Below are 21,952 nucleotides of genomic sequence, written 5' to 3' on the forward strand. Positions count from 1 at the left end.
AAATGTAATGAAACTGAAAAATGAGAGTGTGAGGGAGATCAAGAGAGACAGGGGCAGAGAAAGACATGGTGATTCATCACTGCATGACTGCCTGCTCTTGAGAAAGTGATTGAATTTTAATTTAAATTATTCCAGTTATGATCTTCTTTTGTTTGTTTGTTTTGCGTGAGTAAGGAATTGTAATGCAAACTAAATTCCTTTGTAATTCTTTACAGACACACCCCTAGATCTCGAACCTTGTGAAGTTTTGTCATGTCACTATAGCCTTGGACTATAGCCTAATTGGATCATGAACTGTAAGTATTTTTGAACATTTTTACCAACACATTCCACTAAAAACATCACCAATATTTAGCAAATAAATATTCAAATAGACCACCAGAATAGTTCATCATGAATCTAAAGGTGATTTTTTGCTTGAAATTATTAGGAAAAGAAAGGGACCTGTAACTGTAACAACGGCTGTATGTTAAAAGTAAAAAAAAAAAGAAAGAAAAAAAAAGAATAACACACTACATGAATCAACAATTCAAATATTGAAAATAATAATAACAAATACAGTCCAGAATTGTACCCAGAATTGTAAGAAAGCTAGATAGCTAGTTCACCGTATCAAAACAGAATAACAGAAAGATATATGTGAGAATCTGACAGATCTGAAAGAACTACTCTAAAAATGGCTTTGGTTACCATGTGTGCAGCTGCATTCAAATGCAATAGAAAGGAAAATGGTTTATACAAAAAGAAGCTCTGAGAGAGTATGAATGATGTATTATTTTTTTTCAAAAGCATACAATCCAATGGTGTCTGATCCCAGGTTTATATCCTGAAAAAGGATCAAAACTTTGTTCAACTAAAGTAATGTAGATTTGAGTCAAAGCAAACAAACACTGAGCATTGTCAGAAATTTATTATATCAGGATAAACCCCTTGAAATGTATCATCTTGTTTTCAAGGGGATCCCAAACAAATACTCACAAAACAAATCGAAAATAGAACAGTACAAGACACAATGATATATAACAACCAAACAAACAACAAACTAAATTACAAAGAAAAAAAAAAGGAAGGAGTTACAACCTTAACAAAAAGATCAATCTATAAATACAGGAAATACAGGAACAGTGATGGCATTACTGAAAACAGAGGCAATCTGTTTTAAGATGAGAAAACAAAACATTTTTAAGTAAGAAAAATGATGACAGAGAACGGATATTTGCGGGTAACTTATTCCAATCAGAGGGAACCCAAAACATAAAAGCTTTTTTTTGCCAACTTCTTTAGATACACATGGGACTATAAAGAGGATCAGAGCATCTTAGGGAGTAATTTGACGTAAAAGGAACAAAAAATTGCTTTAGACAATAAGGATAGTTAAAGTTAATGCATTTAAAAATAAATTCGTACCAGTGAAATTGACATCTTAAATCAAGAGGGAGCCACCTGAGTATGTCTAACATTCTGCAATGGTGTGTGAAAAGAGAAAAACCTAATATAAATCTGCAGTGTGTTATATGTAATATTGAGGGGATGAAGATCAGCTTTAGAAGCATCCTGGTAAATAATGTAAGTGTTGTCCATTATTGGTAGTATAAGTTGTGAAACAAGTCTCTTTCTAATATTAAATGTAAAAAAAATAAAATGTAAAAAATTGTCTGAAAATGTGCTTTTTCCATTACATGATCAATGTATAGTTTAAAGGTAAGTTCAGAGTCAATCCACACACCTAGATATTTATTTTTTTCTATAGTCTACCGTCATTACATGTTAAAACCAAAGAGTTGGATTTGGAGTTGAGGTTCTGTCTCACACCAAGAAGCATTGAGTAGGTTTTTGTTTTATTGAACAGTAATTTGTTGGCTGACAACCAAGTTTGTAGAGTATTAAAATCAGATTGCAGGGCCTCTTGAATTTGTGATATAGAAGCTTCTGATGTATATATAATAGTATCATCTGCATATAGTTGTGCACAATAATCATAAAATAGAGTGGGAGATCATTAATAAAATAGAGAAAAGTAGTGGACTTAAAGTAGAACCTTGAGGCACACTTCTCTACTGAGTAAGTAAATCTGATTTATTCCCTCATAAAACAACACATTGGTTTCTGTTGAACATTCTGCAAGGCCACCAGTAGTTCGGGTTAGTTACACATTAATTAAAGTAATTACCAGTGCACAGTGACCTTTTGATTACTGTTTGTATGAATATTTATGGACATATCTTTCTCTAATTTGAAATGGTTCCCTAAAGGAAACTGTTATCTCAGGAATGTAATTCGTACGCATATCTTTAGGACATAATGAAATAAATTTTATAACCCTAGTATTTTAAATAGGTTAAAGTTGATGACAACAACAAACATCAAGAATTTGTAATTTGGTAGTAGTTCATTTATTGTCACTATGATGTACTGTACATAGAAGTTTAGTCGGTACACAGTATAAAGCCAAAATATACACAGAAACACAAACCTCTCATACTTCATGGGTTGTTCTTTATTGATGCAATCTACTGTATAGCAAGAGATTTGAGAGTTGAGGTTTTGCCAATTAATTTTAAGTTATTTTAAATTCTTATATACATAGTCTTTTGGGAACTTTTTCTGAAACAAAAACGTAATTTGTGAGAAAGAAAAAATAGACATCTTTATTTGTATCCTCTTATCCTCACGACTTCTCTTATTCTTTATTATTAGAATGATCATCTGTTTGCAAAATATACCTGCAGCAAATTAAGACGTTAATGAGTAAGGATGGTTTTTCCTCTATGAAGAGTATTGACAGTCATTTTTCCCCTCAGAGCTCTCTAACTCACATACTCAAACCAAATGTACACATTATTAATTATATTAGCTGCAGCTGTTTTCAATTTGTGATATAATTTTGTTAAGTGTATGGAACTGAGAAATGGATGAGCATAGTGAATAAAGATGTTCACTTCTTTGTTATTTATTGTTTTTTAGAGGAACTTTGAGCTGTGGCTCAAGAGGTAGAGTGTATTGTCTGCTAATTGCAGGGTTGGTGATTCAATCTCTAGCTCCTCTTTTCCATATGTTGAAATGCCCTTGAGCAAAACACTGAACCCTAAGTTGGGCAGGCCATCTGTGTATGTATGTGAGGCAAAATAGTTAAGCGCTTTATCCGTTAAGTGCTATAAAAGTGCAGTCCATTTTCTGTGAAGCTAAATGTCCAGTTATTATAATAACACAGTTTAAGAAAATCATAGTTTTTAAAGGAATATCATCTTCCAAATAAGACAAGCAATAAAAATCCATCACGAACTTCAAATTAGATTACATAGCCGTGATTAAAACAGTCTACGGGAACAAGGAGTATTGCATTTACAGCAGTACTGCCATAGATGTCACAAGTCTTCCACACATCACAGCAGAGTCAGTTTCTTCCAACCCCAGCACCTTGCTTCAGTAATCTGAATATATTTTCTAAGGTTTTTAATGTGTTGCACACAACTAAACCCGGTTTAGAAGAGCCATGAAAGAGTTTTTTATGCCTTTTCATTAGAAAAACATTCTGGCTGATTGCAGTGTGGACCTTTTTATGAATTGTACGCTGCAAAGTTGCAACAAGAAATAATAGTGTTGGTACCTTCAAGAAAAATGAAATGATGGGACTGCATAGCAAGTCAGACGTACCATGGCAACATTAAAGGTGTTTGTAATGGAATAGTTGTATTCATCCCTGAGATAGCTGCAGGCGCCCGTCTGGCTTCGCAGTTACTTTTCCGCCTCATTTCAGATCTGAAGAGCAGGGTGTGTGTGTGTGTGTATGTGAGAAATGCTTGCACACAGAAATTATACCTGTGTCTGATTGTGCATGTATGTGTATGTGTGGGTTAAGGATGAAGGTAAAGGATTCAGAGCTGGCCTGTCAGAAGGAGCAGAAATAAGGAAAACATATGACAGGTTGCAAGGCTCGTGTCGAGGAGTTTCTTGAAGCTCACACAGATGTTTGAAATATTTCTTTTTGTTTAGCTGACAAACACTTTGAAACAACAGTAAGCGTCAATGTCCATCTACAGTACGCTCATTTGTTTTGGAAATGAGGTCTTGTCTTGTATACAGTAAACAGTTCTCTATCCATTTAATCCTTGACAACCATTATTTTCCCCCATTCACTGTTCGCCTCCTTGTCTCTCTGCCTGCTTCTCCTCCACTTGGTTCCCCACTTGCTTCACTCACTTTTTACACATGCTGCATTCATCTTGCCTACAGTCCTAAGACAAAGACTGCCTGTCTTGCTATTTTTCCTCACACTCTCTCTTCCCTCACACCTGCCACTCTCACTGTATCCTCTTAATATTTGTTTCCCTCAAGTTTTTAGCTGACGCTGTGTTTTCCTCTGTCTGTTAGACACAAGGTGAAGCTATGGGAACTGTATGTTGGGATTCATTCGGAATTGACTCTTTAATGGACCCTCAATTACAGTTCTTTTATTGAATTTGAATTGTATACAGGAAATAATTATTTTGTATAAAATTACAATAGAATTTTAATCAAAGAGCGTAAAATCCAACAACATTATATACAGATGGGTAACAAATTAAAGGAAAAACCAACATCAAGTGTCTTCATAAAATGTGGGGACAGCTTTGATGGTCTTTGGCATAGATTATATAACTCTAGAGCTATATTTAAGGGACGAATACCACTCTGTGGGCCTTTTATAGAAGCATTTGTATGATTCTCCTCATTAATTCAGGTTTTTCTTTTTCCTTAATTTGTCACCTGTTTGTCACCTGAATTTATATTCAGTCTGTTTTGCATTGGCACAATATCATATTTTATGTATACATACATACATATATATATATATATATATATATATATATATATATATATATATATATATATATAATCATTTGAGAACAGACTCTGAATGAAAATCATATTAAGTATTAAGTATTGATTCCTCATGAAAAACTAAAGGCTATCTGGGGACTCAAAGTGTTGGCTGCTCACTAATTATAACCTTTATTTCAAATTCCACTGAGATTAAGATCTCATTTTCAAGGGAGACCTGAGTAAAATGTAAAATAATAGAAGATTCTGAAGAGCAATACTATAAATAAGAATATAAATACAGGGTGCAGAACAGAACATGAAATAAGATACATTTTTATGGTTCTGTCAAAGTCTGGCTCTATGTCCCTCCAGCAGTCCATCAGATGCCCTTAGACCTTTCTACTTGTATGTTAAGACTGGGCTGAGTGGGAGAAGGATAGATAAGAGAGGTTGCAAAATATATTCAAGGACCGCTTGAGATACTATTGGATATTGCATTGAACCTTTGTCCAGACATTTTACTGCCTAGTTTGTAATACACATGCTCGACTGGAAGAGCATATAGAACTGAAGTGGAATCTGAAATATGTTTGCCTTTACCTGGTTAAGAATGAGTATGTTTGTTTTATAACCAGATTGCTTTGAGAATGTGTTTCAGGCTGGTTTCTCTGAGCTGCCAGGTTTAGTGCTTATCATGCAATTCACACTCGAAGTGGTGATGTATCAGTTATTGGGTAATGAAACAGATCTATGTTTTGGACAATAAGAGTTTGCATGTCTCAGATTATCTTGCCGCCCACTTAGCTCTGTAGCACAGAATGTTCTTTGTTTTTATTTGTCCTGCTGGCATTTAAGGCTTTCTTGAGGCTACTTGTGTTTTCTCTGTTTTTGGTTGTCTGTTTGCACTGTTTCCCTCCTGTATTCCTGTACTCCACCCCAGCCTGTTTTTCCCTCCTTTGCCCATCTACACACCTGCCCTGAATCAGCACTGTCAGCCTGCCGTGCTCCCTGTGTTTACCCCAGCCAATAGGCTCCCTGCCTGTTCTCTTGCCTAGACACCTGTTCTCTATTCCCTCATTAGTTCTGTCTGTATTTAAGTCCTGGTTTTCAGTTCAGTCTTTTTGGATCCTTGGTTTAGCTTTGTTCTGTTCAGTTTCGTCTCGCATGTCTGTGTCCTGTTCCTGACTTGTTTTATAAATATATTCTTCAGTTCCTGTGCCTGACGTCTCCTGCGTTTGGGTCCACCTGCTCTGCTACTCCTAACAGGAACACTTTTCAGTATAATGCACCCCAGTACATGCACCACCCACTATGACCTCAATAATTAACATAAAATAGAATTATTACCTTTCTGACAATGTCAACAACATGTCATAACTGAAAATGTATAAGGTCTGTAAAGCAAACCACTTAAAATGATGACATCCACAGAATCTAGAGGGAAATGCTTCCTGATTCCGAAGTGCAAAAACATTCACCTGTTAAAGGGACAAGACAGCTTACTTTTTGCAGTTTGGACTCGCTCCTTACATAAAGAAGGAGCTCATCTCAAGAGTGAACAGAGATTTGTTTATCATTGTGTTTGACGAGAGCATGAACAGGACAACTAAGAATAAACAACTAGACCTGCATGTAAGACACTGGACAAACGATGAGACTGGCACCCACGTTTCTTTGGATCACAATTCACGGTCCATTTGACAGCAGATAACTTGTTGGAACATTTCAAGGTAAGCCATCAAATTTAAACAAACCTTTGACTACTTAAGCAAAACTGCCATTTTGTTCAAACTGCTTTTTGTATTCCTTTTCATGCTCTGTGCCACAGTTATGTAAGGCCTGGACTCATTGCTATTAACTTAGAATAAGTGATATTTATTGCCAAGCATTTCATTTAAGGTGTTTGTCTTGGTCTTTGCTCACTCAAAGAGGACAAAAGCAACACATCTAGAATAATATAAAAGGTAATATATAACATGATAACATAACTTAGATAAGTGTTGTGCTTATCATTGTTATAATAGAAAGAAGTTGGCTGTTTTTATATTGTATTTTTATTTTTCACATTTGCAGATGTGTACAAAGTACATGGACCTGGTCAAAACAAAGAAGCTTCCCAACCCAGCGTCATTGTCATATCGACCACCACTGAGGCCTGAATGGATCCCCTTCTTCTGGCCAAGTTCCATTTCTTCATGGCCATTTCTAGTCCTCCAACCTTTTCTGACAAAATACCAGATGGATGCTCCAGTGATGTCCTTCCTCTTGAGAGGTCTAGAGGATTTGATGAGGGTAATTATTCAATAATTTTCTTGTGTTGTAATCTGATGTTGTAGTCCTGTTTAGGCTACTAGCCAACTTCGTTTATATGACAAGCACTTTTAATTGAAGAGTTAACATTCCTTTTTCCTTCCCCGTATTCATTCCTCATGTACACAAACTTACATGCATACACTGCATACATCAGTACATTCTCTTCTTATCAATTTTAAACATGTCCCATCTCTTCCACAGTACTTATATTTCCTACCTATTTCATTTGTCCAGGTATCCTTACCTACTTGCCTGCAAGCTGCAACACTTACGTGCACCCACAAACTCATACATTCTCCTCTAACTCACACACAAAGTCACTCAACTTGGTTAAAATTGAATTCTCTTTTCAGAGTCTTCTTAGACACAAGGGGGATGCCCTGGTTGTTACTCCATACAAGCTTGTATGGCTTGACGTCACAGACCAGAAGCTCTGGGTCAGTCCCAAGGAGGTTGACATCGGTATTAGTGCAGCAGCTGCCGTCAAGGTGGAACATCTTCGAGTCTTTTATGACATGCGTTGAAGAATGTGAAAAGATGTGTGACTAATTTGGAATGTTTTAGCTGTCGTTTGATATGAGTTAATGAGTTAATGTTAACCAACTGCATTGTGTATGTGTAGTTATTCTGGAGATTTGACAAACCACTTATTTTCATCAGGGACTGTCGGGGGCCAAAAGCAGTGTAAGTGGGCTTGGTGTCTTGCAGTTTAAGAGGGACTGTGAGATTGCCCTCTCAAGCATCTGCAAGAAGGCTCTAGATAAGTGCCCTCTGAAGTGCTCCATAGTACAAAAATGATGTGTTTGAACTCAAACACAATGTTCTCCGAGCCAGATGAGTGTCTGTAGAAAGTGAAGTGTCTCATCCAGAAGTTTGTGCAGGATAATCAGTTGACAGGCAGAATATCTCCTGGTAAATTATAGGAATAAGAATAGAGTGGTCCCTTAGTTTGGCAGGGAGTATTCACTTAGTCAGCATATTCATGTTAGTGTGATTTGACATTTGATTGATATTTAATTAAAATGATTGTACACATGTTACATTGCTGACATCATGGGACAGTTAAATCACAGCTTGAGAGGCAGTTTGTTTTTCTATTTGTTGGATGGCATAGATGACTTGAGAATGACCCTTGCAATTTGATGAACATCTGCCAAAACACAATTGTTGACTGACTTTTGAATAATTGAAATATTACATTAATTTTGCTGTGACTTAAACATACATATTTAATGTTATTTTGCTATTGATATTGTGTGATATTTACATATATTTTTTCTGCATCTAATTACAGGTGATGTGATTTCACAGCAGTTTGAGACCTTGTTCAACGAGGCCAAAGCTGTAAACATCATGTTCTTCAGTCTGCAAGACCAAGGCTCCAGAGTTGACGTGTTTTTACATCAACACTTCTTACCCGGAGCTCTGGGGTTTTTGAAAGAAGTTGGTGCTCTTACAAGCAGAAGTTGAACGGAGGTTCTCAGACAAAAAAGAGGTGGAAGCATGCAGTGTAGCAGAGGACACTATTATTGCACAGAGACTTGTCTGTGAACATGTCAGAGTGTATGGCGTGGTGACCAAAGTGCCTCTTACAGAGATGCTGAATGACTGTGCAACTGCACGCACCAGGTACACAGCTTAGCAAAAAGGAAAGAGATGAGCAAAAGCTGAAAAGACAGAATGCTGAAGAAAACCTTGAAGAGCTAAAGAAGAGGAGAAAATCTATACAAGATGTATACAAGAGTCTCCAAAAGGATGCAGACAACTTTGCAGAAAAAGCAGAGAATACTGCAGGGACCAGAATGGCAACACACTGAGGAGACGAGCAAACGAAAAGAGAGAGCAGTTACTAGTCCTAAATAGTGAAATTGATAAGAGGTTGCTGAGCTACGACACATGTCATGGGAGACATGGTGTCCATGGACAAAGAGGGTAAAACAACTGTATTGACTGTTTCTGCCAGAAGTTCTAAAAAAGGAAATACACAAAGTTTGGTGCTTATTGAATGAGAAATGAAAAATTGAAGAAGATAAAAATGATTCCTCTCCAGAAAATAACCAAGCAGACTTTAGGGGTACTTTGCACTTTTGTAGAACAAGTTGAGATTGTGTCATGTTGTGTTATTACGTTATTTCCATTGGACTGGGTTTACCACCACAGTTTTATTTTTGTTAATGAGAAAGCAGTTATGTTAGCTAATGTGCACTGAATATTTCTGTTATTCAAATTCAATAACTCTCAATACTGGTGTATAGTGTAGTCTGTCAAATTCTTTTGCTGCAGTAATGGTATTATTTTTTACTTTTATAGGTATTGAAAAGGTCTTAAAAGTCATTAAATTTGTTCTTAAAAATGTGCAGATACCCTGATTTTGTAATGTTGTTGTTTGGCATATACTGTATGTAATGATGCTTTCAAACTGCTACTTACATTATTTATACACATATTTGAGTATCATTATTGTTTGTGTGTTATCATTGAGTGTCATGGGCTGAATTGGTAATGCACATACAGTTTTTCAGCCCCAGGTTGTTGTTGTTTTGTTTTTAGGTTCTCAAGTAGAGGGTAATATGGTATATTGCTTGATGGGATGTGTAAACAAGTTTGTTTTGTCTGTTGTCACAGCCTATTCACATATTTCTTTTCCCTGTAATATTAGTTTAATGGAACTCATCCTGGCTTCTGTCACACAAAGGATAAACTCATTCACATTTCTCTTCACACACTTAATGTTTCGCTTATTATTACAGAGAGACATTTAAACTTGAAACAGTGGGGTTATCTGAGGACTTTTTTCACTGCTCATCATAAAGATATAAACTGCAATTGTATATGTACTGATGGTCATCTGCTGCTCAGGATATATGAAGAGATTGTCGGCTCCTCACCTTGAATGTTTGTGATTTGAATAAACCTAAGTTAATAATTATATACTGCATAGCTGATGTGTTTTAGTGTGCTGCTGCCCATTAGTGCAGGTGCATTGCTGGGTTTAGATTTATCCATTTCAGGTCATCAAAGTACATTCGCCAAGTAGTCTGAAGTGCCTAGAAGGTGAGTCTGCACACAGGGGTTGGTCTCACACACTGTAGGAGATGAAGGTTGCTGTTGGGATCTGTAATGAATGTGGTCCAGTTGAGAAAGTTTACTGAGTTTGTTGTATACTTGTGGGTGGTGATGAGGTCAGAGCCTCAATGCCAAGTTATCCCTATATCTACTCTGTTTTGACATAATACATCTGTTCCATGTAAGTTGGCTGACTGAAATGAGCTATTTCGCTGCAGAATCAAAGAAAAGCTGGGAATATATTTTATTCATATTTAAGCATTATGCATCTCAGCTTGTTGTGGACCACTAACCAGGAGGCATGAATGCATAAAGTTGATTTGTAGGTTTATTGCTGCTCTGTCTCTCTCTTATGCTTTATCTCTGTCTCATACTTTCTCCCACAGTCAGCTGGAGGGCACTATGTTAATTGTGCCACTGTGCTAAACTTGTCTTATCCATGCCAAGAAGAAAAGGTGATTCTATTTAGATAATACTAATTCAGCAGTAGTCTGTTTACTGCAGTATTTGTCTTGGGGTGGCTGCGGCTCAGGAGGCAGAGAGGGTCGTCCGCTAATCAGAAGGTTGGTGGTTCGATCCTCGGTTGCATGTCGAAGTGTCCTTGAGCAAGATACTGAGCCCCAAATTGCTCCTGATGGCTGCACCATTGGTGTGTCAGTGTGTGTGTGTGTGAATGGGAGGGTGAGCATTAAAAACATTTGTAAACCACTTAATATATATATATAAAAGGAAAAAGTGCTATATCACTCCTGATGAGCAGGTTGGCACCATCAGTGTATGACATTGTGTGTGAGTGGGTGACTGTGTTGTAATGCAGTTTGAGTGGTTGGTAGGGTAGAAAAGTGCTATATAAATGCAGTCCATTTGCGATTTACCATTCATTTTTCTGCTGCATTGAGGTTGTCAGTACAGCTCTATGGGGCAAAGGCAGCGAGTGTCAGACCACACCTGTGTAAGGCTCCATCAGATCATGCTAATTATTTGCTGTAGGGAGAGTGAAAGACTTTGAAGTGATGTTGACAACTTATTAAGCATAATTTTGATAGCAGATACATCACCAATCCTGTTTTGGCACACATCGTATGAATTTCTCATCAGAATTACATATGCTAACACAAATACACACACACATACTATTAAGGAACGCACTCTGAACGACACATATACTGTACCAGTATGCATACAGTACACAGTAAATGAGACAAGAAATCTATCTTTCAGACTCAGACATGTTATGTCTTGTTCACTTGCTACTTTATCGTTCCTTAGTATGATGCAGACATTCAGTGGCAGGAGAGAGTACCCAGATTACAATCAGGACCTGTAATAAAATTCTATTTCTCTAGAGAGGGCAAACTCAGCAACCTGCAATATCTTGGTGTCAAGCCATTTACACAAGATGTGGACAAGAACTGCAGCAGTACATGATGTTGATCAGGTCTGCATTGATGCAGCCAATGAATTATTACCCGATTTGACTTTTATCAAGCTACTGAATAGGCATTATCATCAAACATCTGTCCCAAATATATGGGCCAGTAGGAGCCTATCAAACCTACCAGTAGGTCTAGGAGGCTGTTAACACCTTTTCATATCATTCATGCTCTGGTGACCCATTGAATAGACACCAGAGACATTTTACATGTCACATCAGGAAAAGCACTGCTGTAATTAATAACATGAATCCTTGCTATGTTCAATTTATATGTGCAAGTTTCAGGACCCTTGTATTGTGATTGCTGGTTCACTAGGACACTTTAAATGGAACAGAGCCATTGTTAATGTTATTAGCAACATCTGTGTTTTTCCTGCTGTTACAAGTAAAAATCTGCTGTGAAAAAAGGTAATTATGGTGACCAGTGTTATAAATGGAGGACTTGTTCTCAAAGTGGGTGGTTTATGCAGGTTGCAACACTTTCACTATGACGATTGACCCATATGTTGAATGCTAAGCATGGGAATAAAGTACAACACCTCAAAGCTCCCTGCTTGTTTTATGTCACAAATACCAGTAATGACATAATGACATAAAAACGAACCAGTTTTAGAGCAAGCTTTATTTTTGACATATGTTGGTGTTGAAGTACGGTTTTAGATTAGTCTTACTTTACAGATTCTTACTTAAACTTATTAATTGCAGAGGTGAGAATCTCCCCCTTTGCACCTACTCATAGAGACAGAATCTGAAGTTTCTCACATTAATCAGCTGCTCAGACAGCAGAGATATTGGTTCATATTAGTGCTGCAAAAATGTAATTTATCCTTTGATTTTCTGATTACGTTTCTTTGCACCAGAAAGCATGCAAAAATAATGTCACTTTTTTGCCAGCATATTAATAGACACGATCACAAAGTTAATTTGGGTTAGTGTAGGACAGAAAAACACGGAAAATTCATTATATTCACAAAGTAATTCAATATCAGAACATACAGCCAAGAACTACAAAATTTGGACTTGGTAGCTGACTGGATCTACAAAGCAATGAATGATAACTTAGAAATGAACTTGAACATGTGCTTTATTCTTTAATGTAGTCTGGTCAACAGACAGTAGGCTAAATAGACAACAAAATTCACGATTACTGAATTAAATAAAATTGGCAAATTACAGATTGTGGTGTACCGAATAAATAACTCAAAACTGCTTATTTCTGTAGTGTAGTATAAGATCAAGAAGCTGGCAGTAGCTGACTACCCTGTGTATGTATTTGTATGTACTAATTTATGTAAGGTTAATTATTCATCAGTTTGCAGTTAACTATCTAATCCACATTTTCTGACATAAAAAGCAATAATTTTCTACTTTTATCATGCACAGGTCTAACTGTTTCCAGCCTTTCATTTTAGCCAACATAGTCAGTTTCTTGATTCTACTGTCAGCAGACATACTCTATTATTATGTGCGTATCTTGTTCTTGTTTTATGTTTAAACAATTAATTAAAATACTGATGAAGTCATGAAAAGCTAATGTTTCTTTTACTGCACTTTCATGCATTAATCCATGCCAACCACTTCTTCTTCTTCTGAACTTTGTTCATAACAAAGTTGTAAAACTCAGTGGTGCTGGAAAAACAAAGGGAAAAACTCTCTAGAAGAAGAATTTATTTAGAAGCCCAAATGTTCACCTCAGGCTTCCATCTGGCAGTATTTGCATCAGTGCACTTGTCACCCCAGCTGATGAGTGTGCTGCTCAGGACAGTTTTTAGATCACAAGGAAGACAGTGTCATTTTAAGGCCCGGGACTTTGATTGTCAGTATTACTACGTGTCTGCAATCGTGCAGGATTGGTTTTGCTGATCAAGCAGAGACGTGCGGGGGTGCACCCAGCAGGTGGTTGACTTCCACAGCCGTCTGATGTCTTAACACCCACAGGACGTCTGTGGGCTGGGTGTGACAGTATCAAACGTTGCTACCCTGGATTCAGTGGCAGAGAAATGTAATTACATTGTGTTGCATGAAAAATGAAATGAGAGAGACAGAGAGAAGGGGGAGAGGGAGGGAGGTAGAGAGAGAGAAATAGAAAGTTATTACCTTTGCAGTGACAACTTGCTGGCAGAGATGGAGGGCCTTTGATGGTGGGCCTAGTGTGTATCTTTCTGATGTCAAATTGGGGATCTGAGGATCATTTATTCATGAGTCTACATCTCTAATGCTTACTGGCTGGCTAAGTTGTTTGTATTGCTTGCCTCAGGCTTGTAGAGTGGTTAAATTGCTCCTGAGTAATTTCTTTTATCTGCCATTGTTTCAGGTTTATATTTTTCAGGTTTGCTCTCTTTCCTCTATTTTACTGCCCCATGTCTCTTGTTGCTCTTCCACCAAAGGCTGAATCACCTCCGCTTGTTCTTTTCTCACACACACACAAGTCTAAAAAGATGGTCTGGTAACGATGTGGAACTCAGTAATGTGTCTGAGATCTCACTGGTCTCGTATGAGAGCTAGTTAGGTTCAGCACAGATATAGAACAGGATGAGACTGAGACCACAGTGGCCAGATGTCTGCTGCTCAGCTGCTCAATCAAACAGCACCCAAAACAGTGATGGTATCACCAGTCTGTCTTCATATCTGTCGCAACAAAAACTATCCCAAAACGTTTTTGTATAAAGACACTGCAAATAACTAATGATTCTATAGCCTAAAATATTATTATTTTAGGTAGTGGGTTTCACTTAGGTACTTTTTGATAGTTTATAGTGAAGGAAAGATGGGATGTTCATTGAGGATACCCCATAAGCCAAGGGCCTTACAAGTGCACAGACTAGCACTTCAAGTGGTCCATGTGAGCTGCCATTGTGGCTCAGGTGCCAATTTGGTCTTAATATGTGTTAAAATGGCTCAAATTATCGTAAGGAGGAAAGGTAGAAAACAGATGTTCGCATCAGGATTGCCATTCATTTGGGAATCTACTTTGAATTATACCATATGTAAATCTGAGCAGCAGCATCAGAAAATATTAACTACTTAGATTTTGTAGTTGGCTGGCATCGGTGCATGCATTACCTTTTTAAATTTACTGTTCATTCAGTTCAGTTAAGAAGTAAAATCAGTAAAAGAAGGAAATGTGTGTTTGCTTCTCTGCAAAATCAGCTGTCACTTTCTTCTCAAACAATATTATAAAAGTACAGTCTAAATGGGTATTATAAGTGTTCGTAGTTCCTCTCTTTTGATCAGAAGTGCTTTAATGCTCTTGGCAGGTCTTATTATATTTAAAGTCATTCATGAGTATTTTTGACTTTTCCATCTGTTCATGTCTAATCATGAAGTGCTTGGTTTGCTCTGCTAATTGACTTGGAAGAAAAACCAATCATGGAAATATTTTGAAACTTCTCAACTTAAAATAGATTCAGATGTCTAATGGCTTAAACAGGTTTTTTCTGGAACTAGTTATTAGAAACTTTTTGACAAATTTATTCAGGTAAATGGTGTTCTACCACTAAACCTGCTGTAAATGCATAAAAAGGATGTTAGGACTTTACTTTAGAGTTATTAAAAGAGAAAGTTCTGCGTCATTAAGAGTTGACTATGTGAACTTCAGCTTTCTTCTGTTCTGTAGACCTGTTTTGGGACACATTTAGTCAAATGAATTGTATCCAGGATATTCAAGTCTTTTCCTGTGAAACAGTCTGGAAGTTAATTTCTTTTTATTTCAAAATTTAATCAAAGGATAAACTCATGAGATGCACCATTTGGGGGTCCTCAGGCACAAAACATGAAAGTTAACAAACATTTAAACAAAAAACAAACATAAAAAAATAAATACATAATACCAATGATAATAGATGAAACAATCCAATGACACGAAACAATCAACATAGTGACATCAACATGGACATACACATAAAAGCTCTCCCTCTATCCTAAACCACACCTACTACATCTGTTACAACTGTCATCTCTACAAAAAATGAATGAGAAATAACATAAATGAACAGACCAAATAACATTATGTCAAAGTACTGAGTACTACTTATAAACTAAAAATGAAGGTAAATACAATCAAAGACAAGAACAAGTAGATTTATGGTAGGGGTGTGCGATATGACGAAATTAGATCATGAACGATTAAAATGTCTGCCTTTACAAAGAGATCATTATTATTGTGCTACAGTGCACATTGTATCAGTTCAGCTCAGTGACAGAGTGCAGTCTGCTAGCAGGAGGCTAACAGGTAACAGTACTGACATGGCAAACACCTTGTACCACATTCCCAATCTGCTGGAGAAAATAACCTCCAGTGACAAGAAATTTTGGTAAAAACAACCTCACAGCAGAACAAACTATCTACACGGTTCACATCAGGAGCCCAAACTGTTTGTTTAAATGCTGAGCATCGTCATGTCACCAAATCACCAGTTAACTCTTGATGCTTGGTAGCGTGTTTGTGAAATCTACAGCAGTTTTAATGTCCTACTAAGATGCTCACCTGCTGCACATCATGTTAAACTGACAGCTGGGCTGCAAGTAAATGCCACCATTTAGTGGTTAGCTTGCCTGCTAACTGGTAGCAACTTCAACTTCAGTTTATTTAAAGTGCACATCACCCAGAGTATCTGTACACTTTACAAGTCAATAAAAATGACAACAGAAAAAAGAAGCACATGATATGTACATGTAAAAGTAAACACACATACACAGATAGTAATGTTAATATTACAAGAAGGTTTAGGTTAGTAACTTTAAAACAGAGATCATACAACCCTAACAGGGTTGGGGTAGCAGCTAAATGTCAAGCAGGAAAACAGTTAGTGATTTGGGTTCCCAGCTGGTGAAATTAGGAAAGGTCATTGTAAACAGAAAAAAGAAAGAAGACTTGAAGTATCAACAGAGCTTGCCTCCTGAATGTGCAAGTAACCGGCACCAAGGGAATGTAAAAGATGTGATGGAGTATACGGAGCAATAAGGCTGCAGATATATGAAGGAGCCAACCCATTTAAAGCCTTATAGGTAATGTTCTGACACCAGTCAGTGTTTGTTGTAAATTAGTGACACCTTTAGGCAGGTTGAGGTACTGTGCTTTCAAGGTTATTTAAAAAGTATCCTCCATGTTGTTTTTTTTTTAGTTTACACAGCACAGCCAAGCAGTGCACATGCAGCCCCACAGAGTTTTTTGATTTGATCCTTGGGGTAGATCTGTCTGTGAGTACAGTTACCTAGCTTTGTAATTTAGTCATGTGCTTCAGAAACACTGTTAAGAGGATTTGTTGTTGTTTATGAGAAGAGTTAAATAGCTGCTGAGTTAATAATCTAAATTAATTTCTAGCATAGGCTGCGTTTTAAGTTAACACATTAACGCATATTTATGTTGGTCTGTATAAGTTGTATAGGCTAACTGTTACCTCACTTGGAAGCTTGTGAAGAAGAAAATTGTTGTAATATTGTTGCACATATTTCATTGCAACCGTGTGATGTATTATGTATTCTGTATTTTGTGATTGCAGTTTTACAATCTCAAGCTTTGATAAATCACACTCAACATGAAGTACAGCCTACTGAGTCTTGTGTTAGCTATCTGTCTAGCTATGCAGTATGACGCATCTGCGAGGGCAGAATAGGTAAGAAGGACGATTTTGAAATTAGCTCTTGCATGAACTGCTAGCCAATGCAGAGACATCAGTACTGGTGTTATATGATCCAAGCTTTTAGACCTTGTGAGGACTCTGGCAGCTGCATTCTGGACCAGTTGAAGACCTTTTATTGCTGTCTTAGGTGGGGCCAGAGAAAAGTGCATTACAGTAGTCTATTCTAGATGTTTTGAAGGCATGTATAATGATTTCAGCATCTGAATTTGATAAAATGGGGCGTATTTGGGCTGTTGTACTAAGGTGGAATAAGGCAGTTTGTGTTATATACTTGATATGTGGCTCAAATGTAAGAGGTGGATCGAATACTATCCCCAGATTCTTAATTGTATGGGTCTGAGAAATTGTGCAGCCATCAAGATTAATGTAAAAGTCTGTAAAAAGCGATGTGAATCTCGCTGGACCAACAAGCAGCATTTCGGTCTTGTGTGCATTCAGATGCAAGAAATTATTGCACATCCAGTGATGGATGTAGCACTAACTTCTGTCATGCTGCAAGCTAGTGAGATGTCAGCTCTGGAGTGCTGTGTTGGTGCCTTTTTTTAACAGGGCACATCCTGCTAGTTATCTGAAACGACACTCTAACGCTTCTACACAACATCAACTGTTTGCTTCTCAGCTGTGAAATTAGTTTGGTTGTACTGTTAGTTTGGTTTCCCAATGCAATATCCATTTTAAACGAGGCCAAATAGACTGTCACTACTTTTTAATGCAGCTTTGCACACTTATTCTTATTTATGGAATTGTTTGTGTTTTAATGTAATTTTATGCAAGTCTTTCATGGGTGTATGTTTTTATGTTGTTTGTGAACCCCTAACCAAAGACAAAATTCTGTCATGTGATTGAAAATAAAGTTTTTTGAATCTTGAATACTGTTCAGTAACTTCCAAAATAGTCTTAAAAACCAACATGAAAAAGAATCGTGATAAGATTGCGGATTGTGATCCTGCCTGAAAAAAAATCATGATGATATTTTTGCCATATCGCCCACTCTAATTTAAGGCAAACAAGCAAATAAGTCTTGAAGTCAAAGAAAGAAGTATTCAGTGAGTTAGGCAAATTATTCCAGTCTGATGGTGCTTTGAACTTAAAAGCACGTCTCTCAATTTCTTTAAAGATTCTAGGCACAATAAAAAAAGGTTGTTGAGTGTGTCTAAGTGAATATGACGATCTGAATGGAACTAAAAGCTGTTTTAAGTATATAGGATAGTTAAAGTAAATGCACCTGAAAACAAAGAGCAACCAATGAGTGAAGTGGTAGCCCGTTCAACGTGTCATACATGAAACAATGATGCGTGAGGAGACCTCAGGACAAATCTACAAATATTATTGTAAAATACATGTAGATGATGACGATGTGTTTCAGAGTGTTCTGTTATGTGATATCACCATAATCAATAATGGGAAATAAACGCTGTTTGACAATTCATTTTCTTACTTGGAGAGTGAAACAGTTAATTGACCGATATAGTATTCTGAGACTAGCATTTTTGTTTTATTTCTAATAAAATCAATATTTCAATTCAATTTCAATTTTATTTATATAGCGCCACATCACAACAAAAGTCATCTCAGGGCACTTTTCACGTGGAGCAGGTCTAGACCATACTCTTTAATTTACAGAGAAAGAGACCCAACAATTCCCCCATGAGCAAGCACTTGGCGACAGCGGTAAGGAAAAACTCCCCTTTAACGGGAAGAAACCTCAAGCAGAACCCGGCTCTAGGTAGGCAGCCATCTGCTTTGACTGGTTGGGTTAAGAGAGAGAGAAGAGGGTGGGGTGGGGAGTGGGGGGCACAGAGAAGCAGAACAGCAATAACAACAACAATAGACACATGACTAGCAGCAACAAACAGCAACAGCTGGAGAAGGACGCCAACACGTCAGCATGGTCCATGTGAGGCCTAAAAAGAAAATTCAGAATCAATCCAAAGTCCAAAGTATTTAAATTGATCAACTTTAATAAGTGGAGACCCATCAGTAAAATTAATAGCCAACTCAGCAGATGAATTAAGATTATAAGTAGTATGCTACAAGACCTCTGCGTGTTCAATATGAGATTGTTATTTAAAAAACATTTTTGAACAAAAGAAAATTCTGTTTGCAGTGAGCTTTGAATATCAGTTATATCAGAGTCAGATGTGTATATAACTGTGATGATGGTTATGGAGGTAAGAATTAAGCCTGGAAAGCCTTGGTTAAATCAATAAAAATTGAACCTGTAAATTGACCTTTGCCTAGGGAGAATATATCATTGGCAGTGGTAGAAGAAATATTAGAATGAAAACCAGATTGAAATGGGGATAAAATATTGAGATCATTAATATACTGTGATAATTGATTAAAAATGAACTTCTCAAATATTTTAGCTGTTGTGCAAATAATAGACATCGGTCCTCAATTATTAAGACATAGAGGATCTCCTCCTTTATGAGGTAGAGTGACCTTAGCACATATCAAAATAGATGGAAGTGTACAAGTAGATAGGGACAGATTAAATAGGTCAGCAAGTGGGAAAATAAGCACTTGAGAAGCTAATTTTATAAACTAAGCCTCTAAGCCATCACGTCTAGGAGCACAGCCAACATTTAGGGCAGAAATATCTTGCATAATTTCAGCAGGTTAAATATGTATAAAAGAAAATGAGCCACTGATAGTTTTAATTGCCAATATGATGATTTAAATAAGGTGAAACAAAAGAGTAAGAACTACAAACAGGAAAAAATTATGATTTAAAACTTTCGAGATAATGGCAGGGTCATGGACAACTTCATCAAAACACAGATCTGTGCAGATGAGCTTTTAATGGGACCGAGGATACTTTTCATCTTGTCCCAGAACTGTTTAGGGTTATGAAAATCTTGAGAAAGACTTTTTCTATAATAGTTGGACTTAGCATTCCTAGTTTTTGTCTTACAGAAATTTCTTGACTGTTTGTATGCATCCCAGTAAGCTGGATCCCTAGTTGTTTGACATTTTGCTCAGGCTTTATCTCTAAGTTTGAAAAGTCAAAATCAAATCTTAAGACGTGGTAAATGTCTACCTTTAACTTTCATTGTTTTCAAAAGAGCATGTGGCAGGGCACAGCTTTAATAAAATCACAGCTTAAATAAAGTGATTAATATTTATGTTTTTACACTACTTATGTATCTTGGAGGAAGATGGGGGATTTTAATATTCCAAACACAGAAAATAACAGAATGATCACTGAAACAATCAGAAAACACCCCTGACTTAATAATCCTATCTGGGTGAGAAACAAATATCAAATCTCGTAGGGATGATGATGTTTCACTAACTCCGGTAGGTTCACTAATAAGTTGAGTTAAATTTATGTAATCAAATAAGTTTTTATCATTTGAAGAGGAACAATCAAATTAATTTACATTAAAGTCCCCTAAAATAAGCAATTTGGATGGACAATTGAGAGAGCCTATTGTAGACAATATGCATTTAGTGGATTCAGAACGTGCAGATAGAGGACTATACATAACCAAATGTTTATTGTGATGAACTTATCTTTATCTTGAACTTATCTTAACAAAAAAAAACAAAAAAACACCCAAAATACTCAGAGTCAATTTGAGGAATTACAAGTTATGACCTCAATCTAGAAGTGACTTGTGTTGCCATACCTCCCTCTCTACAATATTTACCCAGAAAACAAACAAACAACAACAAAAAAAACTAATGGAAAAATAAATCCATCCAGGGCCCACCCCAACCCTCCCGAAAAAGTTGTCTAAACAGTGAGAGAAGATACTCAGATACCCCCTCCCTCTCCCTTAAAAATAACCTTTATCTGCATAATTAATTTCCATGATTAACAAAACAATATGAGATAAGGTTGGGATTAAATCAGGCAAACTAAGGTAATAAACTCCATTCCTTTTGATTGGCCTACAACTTATCAGCTTGGATAACAGGCATTGATAATTCACTTACATGCCTAAAAGAAAGTACAGCTAATTCATCATAGGCTGTTATTAGATAACTCAACTCATATTCAAAACAAAGGTAGGCTCTTGTGGAAACAAGTTTCAGAGTACGTTGGGCAGGCGTTACGCTGAGTTGCTAATAGATCTGGGCTCCATTTCACAAAGCAGGTTTAGTGAAAACTCAGAGTCTGTTAACCCTGAAACGAGGGAAACTCTGAGTTTTCCGTTTCAAAAAGAGAGGTAACTCAAACCAGAGAAAGAGGGGTAACTCTAGCCTGTTTCAGAGAGAGAGATAACTTAAGCTTTCGGTCAGTTACCTTAGTAACAGACTCTATGAACCTAACCTGGTCGGGACCAGATTTTCTCAATGAACCTCGAGTTTCTCTAGGTCTCCGCTCTCTTTCAGAGCCACACACTCCATTTGATTTCCTCATTCATTTAGTCAGCAGGCGAGTTTTGGCGTAGCCTAGTTCTGCCGTCTGTCATTTAAAAAAATCATTAAAAAAATCAGAGTCAGTATATTAGAAGTCCATTAGGCACAGTAGGTGGCGACTTTTTTCACTAACATGGCATGTCCTTTTGATAACGAACCCGTGGATGACGGAGCAGCATTACTGCGAAGAGAATTAAATATTCGTCGGGAGATGGTTATCAGACCGCACATGGATGTTCTAGTATTTCCAGACAATTATCTATTTGAGCTTAGGGCCAGCTCCTCTGCCTCCGTTAGAGGTGGCGGTGCTGGGCCACCACAC

The 21,952-nt window shown here is 37.0% G+C and overlaps 1 long non-coding RNA gene across 1 annotated transcript; it reads left to right on the top strand.

Annotated features, from left to right (window-relative positions):
- The first annotated feature begins 5,886 nt into the window (after nt 1–5,886).
- LOC137170589 (uncharacterized) lies at nt 5,887–10,047 on the top strand. The gene is made up of 4 exons (XR_010924635.1): nt 5,887–6,533; nt 6,877–7,095; nt 7,470–7,604; nt 8,411–10,047. It is a non-coding gene; the product is annotated as an uncharacterized lncRNA (long non-coding RNA).
- The last annotated feature ends 11,905 nt before the right edge of the window (nt 10,048–21,952 follow it).

This window comes from Thunnus thynnus, chromosome 19, assembly GCF_963924715.1.
Source record: "Thunnus thynnus chromosome 19, fThuThy2.1, whole genome shotgun sequence".
In the NCBI taxonomy this organism is placed as follows: Eukaryota; Metazoa; Chordata; class Actinopteri; order Scombriformes; family Scombridae; genus Thunnus; species Thunnus thynnus.